The following is a 9,618-nucleotide window of genomic DNA, read 5'->3' as shown; positions in this document are numbered from 1 at the left end:
TAATAAAACAGCATGTGAAGCCTTGATCAGAGTGTACATGTTGCTATAAACTTTGTATCAACTAGTAACTTTTAGGTGAGTGCTGGTCCTTTTTTCATAGAAAAAAAATACTGTACAGGATGACTTTGGATAATGTTTCTTGAGCACTGAACAAGTGGTTTGGGTAGAATCCCAACACCGGAAGCTCGCTGTTCAGAATCATGACTATGGCTGGTAAGTACTATAACCCTCCCCCTCTCCCCACTCTAACCATCCCTTGGGGTGCCTAACCCTAACCTACCCGGGGGGTGCCTAACCCTAATCCCCCATTTCCGCACCCTAAACCTAACCCTCCCCGGGGGAGGGCGTAACCATAGCCTCCCCCCAATGGTGCCTAACCCCCCCTGTCTGTAGCCTAACCCTCTCCTCCCCCCTCCCGCAGCCTAAGCTTAAGTCCCCCCAGGGCGCGTAAAGCTAACCCTTTCTCCCCGCAACTAACAGCTACCCAGCCTCGCTTTACTTACGTTCGGGATGCTGGCTGTCAGTATTCCGGCATCGGCATCTGCAGCTGAACGGGATTCTGTCGCCGGGATCCCGACAGTCGGCACCCCGGCCGTCAGTCAATTGACCACATCCCGAACAAGTAAGTATTATAAAGAAAACACTATACCCAAATTTCTAGTATTAATTTATTTGTGCGTTCTTTTTGTGATGGTAAATTTGGGCCCCACGGTTGTAGTCGTAAGACAAACAATAAAACTTTCCAATTATTTATTGTGAGATAAGAAGGTGACTCTCTAACATTCTGCTCTTCTACCAACTCTTAAGTACCTTATGGGAGGGATGTACAGTAATAAACCTTTGAGAGAGGGGGTGTGGCCTGTATGGGCTGGATGTAGGAAGCTGATACTGTAGCTCCCAGGCCCATCTATCCTAAGCAGTGGCGTAACTAGGGCAGGGCGAGCGGGGTGCGTGCCCTGGGCTCCGTGGGACCGGCGGCGCGGGGGGCGCCACCGGCCATGGTGCCGGCCCGCCCTAGTCAGCCAGTGTAGCGCCGACCTCAGTGAGTGCGGTCAGCGCTACACATTTACACAGTACTGGCGCTAGGCTTCCAGCGCCGGTCCTGTGCTGCACAGCTGAGCCCCTTCCGTCCCCCTGAGCGCTTGCCCAATAGCGCCAGGAGGAGGGTGGGAGGCGGGCTCAGACTGTGCATAACACACACATCGCCGCCAGTACTGGCGGTGATGTGTGTGTTAATCAGCAGCCAATGAGAGTCAGACAGACTCTCATTGGCTGCTGCTGCTGCACACACATCACTGCTAAGCGGCAGCGATGTGTGTGTGAATCAGCAGCCAATGAGAGTCAGATAGACTCTCATTGACTGCTGCGCGCCCACTGCAAGAGCCGGGCTTCCGTCCGGCTCCTGCAGTGGTAATGGGAGAAACGTCATGATGTCATGACATCTCTCCCATAATGCAGAGCGGCCCGGCCAGGATGGACGTGCGGACGGTGGTGGGAGCAGGAGCGTGGATACAGGTAAGTATTTTTCTTTGGTTTAATTTTAGTGTGTATTTCGGGGGGGGCGCGCTCTATTACAAAGAAGGGGACTACTACTGGGGGCAGTACTGGGGACTACTACTGGGTGGGGGATACTACTGGGGGCACTGCTTCGGCGGGGGGACCACTACTGGGGGGATACTACTGGGGGGGATACTACTGAGGGCACTGCTTCAGGGGGGGACCACTACTGGGGGGGATACTACTGTGGGCACTGCATCGTGGGGGACCACTACTGGGGACTACCACTGGGGGGGGGATAATACTGTGGGCACTGCAGCATGGGGAACCACTACTGGGGACTACCACTGGGGGGGGATATTACTGTGGGCACTGCATTGTGGGGGACCACTACTGGAGACTACTACAGGGGACACTGCATCAAGGGGGACTCCTACTGGGGGAACTATATAAAGGGCACTGTATAGAAGGGACTACTACTGGGGGCACTATATAAGGGGCTCACTACTGGGGGCACTGCACAGGGGGGGTCCACTACAGGGGGCATTGAAAAGGGAGAACCACTACAGGGGGCGCTGCATAAGGGGGACAACTACAGGGGGCACTGTATAAGGGGCACTGTATATGGGGGATCACTACTGGGGGCACTGTATAAGGGGAACTACTGGGGGCCTGCATATGAGGGATCACTACAGGGGGCACTGTGTAAGGGGCACTGCATATGGGGGACCACTACTGGGGGCCTGTATAAGGGGAACTAATCGGGGCCTGCATAAGGGGGACCACTACTAGGGGCACTGCATAGGGGGGGGACTGTATAAGGGGCACTGCGCTAAGGTGCAAATGGAAAGAAATGTTCCCAGTGACAAGAAAGGGGTGTGTGTCATGTTGACACGCCCCATTTTTCAGTGGCCACGCCCATTTTCCACCACGCACATAGGGGGGGGCTCCATTTCCAAATTTGCCCTGGGCTCCAAATACCCTAGTTACGCCACTGATCCTAAGTACACCATCCTGACCCCTGTACCCGGTCCCTGGCACTGTTATACCCCTCAGTACTTGCCATTTCCAGCTCCTTGAGTCCTAAGGTCGGTCTGGGTGCTGTGGGAGCTGAAGATCTCTCCCTGCAGCGTCTCCTGGTCGCGGGCGCCATCTTGGATCTGGCCCCCGGTGTTTGTAGCGGCTCCTGGCTCCAGCATCTGTATCCACTGCTGTCTGGAAGGTACCCTGGGGGACTGGAGAGGTGAGGGACCCTCTCTCATTGTCTGCACAGTGTCCTGTTTGCCGCTGCGGACCCGCTATTCCCGGTCGCGGCCACCATTTTGGATGCGGCTCCAGCTCTAATGTGGCTCCTGTCTTCAGTACTGGGTGCAGCACACTGCTGTTTTGGTGTCCTGGGTTGCTAAGGGGGTGGCTGATCCACTCCCTGGATCCCTGGGGACATTTGGAAACTCCAAGCCCACCTCCTTCTGAACCAGCTGCTGGCTACCACCCTGCACTGCTCTCCACTGCCTGCTGTTCTCTGCATCTGTGCCTGTGATCCAGTACTAATGGGAAAAAACTCCCAGCAGTCGGCCGCTGCGCGGCTGGAGAGGTTCTCCCGTTCCCGAACTGGTGGGGCTACGGGATCCAGTGGCAAACGCAGGATTTCTAGAGGGGGGTTTCCAAATGCTCGATTTTACAGTGATGTGGCCAGTCCATGAAGAGGGTATAATTAGCAGTTAACCAGCTTTAATATGCGTCATACAAAGTGTATTGTGTGTCATAATTCCAGCAGATACAGGACCAGCAATCACAGTAAGCCATTAGGTGCGGCAGTAGTTCCATCCTGACTGAACTGAATGTATTTTAGATGTGGGCACCATTCCAAGAACATGCAGCACTACTAAAATTCTATTATATTACTATTTCTATTGTGGTAATGGTGTGGGTTGCGGAGGGGGGTTTCCAGGCAGATGGAAACCCCCCCTGCGTTTGCCTATGGGATCCAGCTCTTCAGGGACTCCGTCTCACTCCTCTCAACCCTCCTCTCCACCTGCTCCTGAAGATTCTCCTTTGGAGCCTGAGATCACTATGCATAATTTAATGCAGGCAATCACCTCTTCAGAGAAAATGCTGTCTGGCAAGATTTCTGAAGTTCATGTGGAGCTTTCCCTTATCCGTCATGATATGCAGACGATGTGGGAACGTGTTGATGAGGCTGAGACTCACATCTCCACATTAGAGGATATCACTGCTCTGGTTGCGGGATGGCTTTCAACCTTGGAGTCCCAGATGGTGGCCTGTCGCACCAAAATCTCCGATATAGAGGGCCGACTTCGCAGAAATAACATCCGTTTTGTTGGTCTACCCGAAAAGTCGGAGGGTTCTCAACCGGAGTCGTTTCTGGGAAAATGGTTGGTGGACACCTTTGGCCGGGATGATTTCCCTACCCACTTTGCAGTAGAAAGAGCGCACTGTATCCCTGGTAGGGCTCTACCTCCTGGCGCTCCCCCTCGCACATTCATTGCCAAGATCCTGCATTTCAAGGACAGAGATTCGATCTTTCGTTTGGCTCGTCTACGTGGTCCTTTGGAATATAATGGAAATCGGGTGGCAGTGTTCCCGGATTTTTCTATGGATGTCCAGAAGTCTAGGTCCCAATTTATACAGATTAAACGTCGCTTACGTGATCTGGGCCTCTCCTATGCCATGTTGTTTCCTGCCCGTCTGCGTGTGGTGGCTGATGGACGATCTCATTTCTTTGATTCCCCACATGAAGCTTCGTCATGGCTGGATCTTAGGGGCCGTGGTAAAGATGCTCCTCCGGACTGACCTGGACTTGTTATTCCGTGAACTGTTTGTTTCTTAGATAATCTGATGATTATTAGCTCTTAGCTGCTCTCCAATTGGTAATATTATTGTGGTACCCATTTTATACAGTAATTTTTAGGTGCTGGGTGCCGGGGAGGGCAATTCTGTTTTGGGCCTGGCTGACACTCCACCTTATGGCTGAGGTAAGAATTGCTCCTCCCCCTTCTCTCTTACTCTTTATTAAAATTAAATAAAATAAGGGGTTTATTGGGTATTTTGTTTCGGGTTTAGTAGTCGATAGGTTAGGGAGTTAGGTATATCTGGTTGGGGTGGATATACAGGGTGGGTTGCGTGTTTTTCTTCAGGGTTATTGTATGGGAATTTATTTTATGTTTCTATTCTATGCCATTGCAATATCATATTCTAAACTATTATGCTTTTATTTATTATATTCTCAGCTTCTACTGTGTTCTCTATTATGTAGTGCTGCCATGTCTCGTTGGGTGCCCCCTGCTGTGATGTCACAGTTGTCTGTATCTCCTCTCCCCCCTGGTGTGTGGCTAACCCCATGATGTCTACTAGCTTAGGTACCCCTCTCCAAATTCTCTCCTGGAATGTCCGGGGCCTCAATGACCGGGTCAAGCATTCCTTAGTTTTGACTCAGGTGAAAAAGGCTCAGGCTGAAATTATTTGTTTGATGGAAACACATTTGGTGGGTGGGAACGTTTTGGCTTTGCGAAAACCTTGGATAGGCTGGGCTTATTATTCCACACATTCTTCGTATTCCAGAGGTGTGTCAGTCCTTATTCGTAGATCCCTAAGTTTTGTGCTGGATGAAGTTAGAATTGACCCCTTGGGTAGATATGTTTTCATACGGGCATCTACAGTCAGGTGCATAAATATTGGGACATTGACAGAATTTTCATATTTTGGCCTCTATTCACCACCACAATGGCTTTGAAATGAAACAAACAAGATGTGATTTAACTGCAGACTTTCAGATTTAATTTGAGGGTAATTACATCCAAATCAGGTGAACGGTGTAGGAATTACAACGGTTTCTATATGTGCCTACCACTTTTTAAGGGGCCAAAAGTAATGGGACAAACTAAACAATCCTAAATCTAACTTTCACTTTTTAATACTTTGTTGCAAATCCTTTGCAGGCAATTACAGCCTGAAGTCTGGAACACATAGATATCACCAGATGCTGGTTTTCATCCCTGGTGATGCTCTGCCAGGCCTCTACTGCAAATGTCTTCAGTTCCTGCTTGTTCTTGGGGCATTTTCCCTTCAGTTTTGTCTTCATCAAGTGAAATGCATGCTCAATCGCATTCAGGTCAGGGGATTGACTTGGCCATTGCATAACATTCCACTTTTTAGCCTTAAAAAACTCTTTGGTTGCTTTTGCAGTATGCTTCGGCTCATTGTCCATCTGCACTGTGAAGCGCCGTCCAATGAGTTCTGAAGCATATGACTGAATATGAGCATATAATATTGCTCGAAACACTTCAGAATTCATTCTGCTGCTTTTGTCAGCAGTCACATCATCAATAAATACAAGGGAACCAGTTCCATTGGCAGCCATACATGCCCACACCATGACACTACCACCATCATGCTTCACTGATGAGGTGGTATGTTTTGGATCATGAGCAGTTCCTTCCCTTCTCCATACTCTTCTCTTCCCATCACTCTGGTACAAGTTGATCTTTGTCTCATCTGTCCATAGGATGTTGTTCCAGAACTGTAATGGCTTTTTTAGATGTTGTTTGGCAAACTCTAATCTGGTTTTCCTGTTTTTGTGGCTCACCGATGGTTTACATCTTGTGGTGAACCCTCTCTATTCACTCTTGTGAAGTCTTCTCTTGATTGTTGACTTGGACACATATACACCTACCTCCTGGAGAGTGTTCTTGATTTGGCCAACTGTTGTGAAGGGGTTTTTCTTCACCAGGGAAATAATTCTTCTGTTATCCACCACAGTTGTTTTCCGTGGTCTTCCAGGTCTTTTGGTGTTGCTGAGCTCTCCGTTGCGTTCTTTTTAAGAATGTTCCAAACAGTTGATTTGGCCACACCTAATGTTTTTGCTATCTCTCTGATGGGTTTGTTTTGATTTTTCAGCCTAATGATGGCTTGCTTCACTGATAGGGACCGCTCTTTGGATCTCATATTGAGAGTCGACAGCAACTGATTCCAAATGCAAATGTGAAACCTAGAATCAACTCCAGACCTTTTACCTGCTTAATTGATAATAAAATAACGAGGGAATAGCCCACACCTGTCCATGAAATAACTTTTGAGTTGATAGTCCCATTACTTTTGGCCCCTTAAAAAGTGGGAGGCACATATAGAAACCGTTGTAATTCCTACACCGTTCACCAGATTTGGATGTAATTACCCTCAAATTAAATCTGAAAGTCTGCAGTTAAAGCACATCTTGTTTGTTTCATTTCAAAGCCATTGTGGTGGTGAATAGAGGCCAAAATATGAAAATTCTGTCAATGTCCCAATATTTATGCACCTGACTGTATTCACTCCTCCCCACTCCATATTCTCGCGGTTTATATTCCCCCTTCTTATACTAGTGAGGTCCTGAAAAAGTCTGCTGAATTTATTTCCTTATCCCCTGATACCCCGGTTATCTTTGTAGGGGATTTTAATAAAGTGCTACACCCAGCCCTGGATAGGTGGAGTGAAAGTTTGAGTGTCTGGTCCCTCCCCTCACTCTTTTGCTAATTTGGTAGATGAGCTTGGGTTGGTGGATATATGGCAGGTTCGGCATCCTCACTTGGCTCGGTGCTCTTGCTTTTCAGCCTCTCATCATTCCTTTTCTAGGATTGATCTTGCTCTGATATCCGGGAGGCTAGTCCCACAGGTTGTAGAGGTGGAGTACCGGTCCCGTGGTGTGTCGGATCATGCCCCTTTAATACTGACTATTGATGTTGCTGCTCCACGAGGTCACTCTTTTTGGAAATTTAATCCTTTCTGGCTTACATTAATGGGCGCGGGCTCGGAATTGGAATCCCAATGGGGTGATTTTTTCGCTGAGAACACTGGTTCTGTTTCCTTTGACATTTTGTGGGATGCCTTTAAGGCTGTCCTGCGTGGTTATTTAATTGGTAGGGTGATAAGTATTAAAACTTTTCATAAGAAAAAGGAAACGGACCTCGGGTTCTATTACTGCTAGATCCTCATATATGGAGGCCGCTAAACTTTTATCTGATTTCCTCTTAGATAAGTCCAGAAGACATCTGCTATTTGTTATGCATAGTCATTATTGAGATTCGGATAAATCTGGGGCTTTTCTGGCGTGTCTTTCTAGGGAGGTCCGACCCGCCACAGTCGTAGCTCAAATTCGGGACTCCTTATGTGATTTGCACTCATCTACACCTGCTATTACGAAGGTGTTTTATGAGTATTTTGCTAGTCTTTATTGTTCCCAGGCCCACTATACTTTAGATGAATTATCTGAATATTTGGGACATATATCCCTCCCATCCATTTCCCAGGACAGCAGAGCATTGACTCCCCATTTACTGTAGAGGAAGTTGGGGGTTGCTGTTTCTTCATTTCCGGGAGGTAAAGCCCCAGGGGTGGGTGGGATTCCCATTGAGATTTATAAGAAACATGCCCTTTTCTTTTTTCCTAGGCTTCTTGACCTTTTTAATTAACTGAGTGACCTAGGTACTCTTCCCTGTTCAATGTCAGAGGCCACTATTGTTATGATCCCTAAATCTGGCAAAGATCCCCTTGATCCTGGCTCTTATCGCCCGATCTCCCTCCTTTCTACGGATATTAAAATATTGGCTAAAATGCTTGCACTTAGGCTTAGTAAGGTAATTAGTGAGGTAGTGCATCCTGACCAGACTGGTTTTATGCCAGAGAAGTCTACCTCACAAAATATTAGGAGATTATACTCGATTTTACAGCTGGCGGACTCTGTGGATGACGGGGCAGTGGTGGTATCCTTGGATGCCGCCAGGACCTTTGATTCTGTAGAGTGGCACTATCTTTGGGAGATCCTGTTTCATTTTGGGTTGGGACTTAGATTTATAGCTTGCGTTAAATTATTATATTCTTCCCCTTTAGGGCAGGTTTGTATGAATGGATATATTTCTCCTTCTTTTCGTCTCTCTAGAGGTACTAGACAGGGCTGTCCTCTTTCCCCGACTCTCTTTGCCCTGGCAATCGAGCCTTTGGCATGTCTTATCAGAAGTCACCCCAAAATACGGGGGATTCAGATACAGCAAAGGGTCGACAAGGTGGCTCTCTATGCAGATGACATGCTGTTATTCTTGTCTACTGAGCACTACTCCCCAGTGCTCATTTTGGCAACTCCTCTGGGAGTGTTCTGCTGTCCAGGTGTTTTGATCCCAAGTCACTCACTGTGTCACCAATACGGAACGTGGTATCCCCATTTTGTCCCCTAAAATGTGTATCTTTGGATTGGGCCTCTTGGACAGGGTTAATCGTTTGACGGTCCAATATGTGATTAATGCAATGACTCTGGCAAAGGTTTGTATTGCCCGTACGTGGGTGGCATCTAGGGGCCCTACTTTTGCTGAATGGTGTGGGTTGATGAATGAAGTGGTGGGGCATGAACGTTTTTTATATACTAAGCGTAATTGTATTCTCAAATATGAGCGTATTTGGGGTCCATGGATCTCATCATCCCATTATGTTACTGGAGGTGGGGAGATTTCAGGTGCTGATGGGTTAGCAATCAGCGAGACGGCACAATAATGTTTTGATATTCTGAGTTCTTTGTTTATGATTTTCTGCTATTTTAAATGGTTGAGATTTATTCTGTACAGATATTTTTGCTCTGTATTATTTATATTTCGGATTTGACTGTGTATTGGTATTAATGAGATTATATGTTAATGGATGTTTATTATTGTGGGTTTTTTTTTTTTTTTTCTTTCATAGGGGTGGGGGGATTTTGTTTCTTGTATGGAGTTTTGCTGTGGTAAAAAGTTTTATAAATAAACTCAATTTAAAAAAAATAAATAAACCTTTGAGAGAAGTTGCCCATCGCATCTAATCATCTTCTACCTTTGATTTATCTAGCACTGTCTACAAAATGACAGAAGCTGATTGGTTGCTATGGGCAACTTTTCCACTTTATCTCCCTCCAAGGTTTGATACATCTCCCCCTATATTTTAAATTTACAGACAGGCACCACGAAAGTTTCCAAAAAGCTAAAAACTGTGCACAAGTGAACAGTCTCTAGGCCAGGCCTGGCCAACCTGTAACTTGATCACCTTCCCATTGATCAGCTAGTTTCACAACAGCTGGAGAGCCACAGGTTGGCCAGGCCTGGT

This window comes from Taudactylus pleione, unplaced genomic scaffold (assembly GCF_031769625.1).
Source record: "Taudactylus pleione unplaced genomic scaffold, aTauple2 ptg000128l, whole genome shotgun sequence".
In the NCBI taxonomy this organism is placed as follows: Eukaryota; Metazoa; Chordata; class Amphibia; order Anura; family Myobatrachidae; genus Taudactylus; species Taudactylus pleione.
The sequence above is the reverse complement of the archived record's forward strand: the minus strand, read 5'-3'. Positions refer to the sequence as shown.